This window comes from Carassius auratus, chromosome 41, assembly GCF_003368295.1.
Source record: "Carassius auratus strain Wakin chromosome 41, ASM336829v1, whole genome shotgun sequence".
NCBI classification, from domain to species: domain Eukaryota; kingdom Metazoa; phylum Chordata; class Actinopteri; order Cypriniformes; family Cyprinidae; genus Carassius; species Carassius auratus.
In genome coordinates this window covers 12,800,357-12,803,029 of record NC_039283.1, presented here as the reverse complement: position 1 = coordinate 12,803,029, position 2,673 = coordinate 12,800,357, and positions in this window count along the sequence as shown.

Here is a 2,673-nt window from a genome sequence, read left to right as displayed (position 1 = left end):
GCTCGTCTCTGGCGTGGGTGGACAGATGTCGGCTTTCTTTCATGTGTGGTCTCTTTTTCCTGAGGGTGGCCCATCACCTTTCTCATGCTGGGTCTTTCTTATGCTAATCTCTCTGCCCCCACACCCACTCTCTTTCCACCCACATCTCTCGCCATTGTTGCACCGATCTGACGTCCTGTCAGTGACGCCTTGGAGAAAAAAAAGAGCCTTTTTAAGCCTTAATGGGATTTTTTTGTCAGCCATCTGACGCTAGAGCCAAATGCAGCTATTGTTCCCCAAGAGGCCTGTAACACGCAAAAAAATTACAATAATAACAATATTGTAAAACGTTTTTGTCTATTTTTAGGGAATCTTGTGTAAACATTAACCATGCCATTACAGGCAAGTTTCAGAGGTCAGCTGTTGGTTTCTTACATGCATACATTTTTATTCACAGCCATGCATTTTCATGCATTACGGTTAAATTGGGATTTTGTAGGTGGGCAGCCCCTTGGAGCGACTGCGGATGAATGATAAAAATGTGAAGCATGCATCTGAGCTGTGGGTGTGGCAACCCATGCTGCCCTAAAAAACTGGTGCCTAGGCCTGGGTTTCCTAATGTTGTAGAAAAGCTAATAATTAAATGAAATGGTAAATTAAAATGGGGGTGCACAGTTAAAAAAAAACTGAAACCGAAACATTTGAAACCTCATGTTATGGGAAAATGTAACTATTTACAAGGTGGTAATATATGAATTTGTATAATCAGAATAAGAAAGATTTTTTTTGGAAAAAAGTAAGCATTAAATGGTTAGTTCACCCAAAAATGAAAATTAGACTGTGTTTTACTTACCCTCGAACCATCCTAGGTGTATATGACTTTCTTCTTTCAGACGAATCCAGTTGGGGTTATATTAAAAATTGTCCTGGCTATTCCCAGCTCCATCATTGCAGTCAGTGTGTGTTACAGTTGAACAGTCCACTAGTCGTCAAATAAATCTCACACATCCAATATAAAAATGTGCCTCATACAACTCTGGGGGTAAATAAAGGCCTCCTGTAGTGAATCCACGTGTTTTTTTTAAAGAAAAATATCCATATTTTAAACGTAATAAACACTTTTCTCTCACTTCCGTTATCTGTCATATGAGGAATGTGTTTCGGCAGCGCACGCCTCTGAGAGAAACTAGTCTCGCAAGTTTCTTTATAAAAGCAAAGGAAGCAAAGTTTCCTTACTTTAGCAAAGGAAAACCAGTATCCTCTTGGTTATATCCAAATCCTCCGAAATTTTTCTTTGCAAATCCTTATAATTCGTGACGGGCGTTTTGTATTGTTCTCTCTCCGCGTTCGTCACTAATTACACAACGCCGACGTACTACGACATCTGCCAGTATGGCTTCTGCGTATGACAGATATCAGAAGCGAGAGAGAAGTCTTTATGACATTTGAAATATGGATATTTCTCTTACAAAAATACATTCATTTGTTACAGGGGGCCTTTATTCAACCCCTGGAGCTGTCTGCGGCATGTTTTATTATGGATGCGCTCGCTTTATTTGTTTATTTGACGACTTGTGGACTGTTCAACTGTAACACCTGCTGACTGCAATGATAGAGCTCGGAATAGCCAGGACAGTTTTTAAAGGGGTCATATGTTGTTAAAAAGAACATTATTTTGTGTATTTGGTGTAATGAAATGTGTTTATGCGGCATAAGGTTCAAAAATCATTATTTTCCACATACTGTACATTTTTTTTTCCTTTATGCCCCACCTTGGGAATGATTCCCATTCACTTCCATTATACGACAGACAGACTGTAATGGTTTGAGCGAAAAATCTCAGTTTGTGTTCTAGTGAAGAAACAAAGTCACCTACATCTTGGATGCCCTGGAGGTAAGCAGATAAACATCAAATTTTCATTTTACAGTGAACTATCCGTTTAAGGTCCTCCTAACCCCACCCCTAAACACCACCTTCACTGGGGCGTAAGCAGATACTATAAAAACATGGAAATTTGCAGTCAGTATGCCAAAACATAAAGAAAATGAATAATATAATTGCTATGCGTGATATATCTTTCAATTTTCAAATCAAAGGCTGCGATATATACAATATAGTCTGTTTAAAGTCTATTGTGCCATTTCAGAATGAAAGAGGCACTGTGTTCATTCACACACATACAACTTACAGTACAATACTGTGTTTTCAGTGCTTCTCATGGATTTCATCTCTGTATGCGCAGAGTTGGTGCACTGGGAACATTTTTACATTGTTTTACATATTCACATACTTGCCAAATTTTTGTCGATGGTTTAGAGCATTGTATATATTTAGGAAAAATGTTGTTTATATATAAAATATGTATATATAATAAAAAAATCTACATGAATTATATATATATATATATATGTAATTTGTGTGTGTGTGTAAATATTTTTTAAGTATATATATATATATATATATATATATATACATAAATATACACACACACGTATATAAACAAAAACTTTTATTTTGATGCGATTTCTCATTCTTTGACAGCACTAAAATATTTGTATTGTAATTTGCAGTGTTAGTTCTATTGAACCCAAATGTGATCACCCCTAAAAGTATCTATATTTATTAGCAGCGTATTTGTTCTCTGTGATTAGATGATTCAAACAGTAGCAATACAAGACTTTTTTTATATCAAA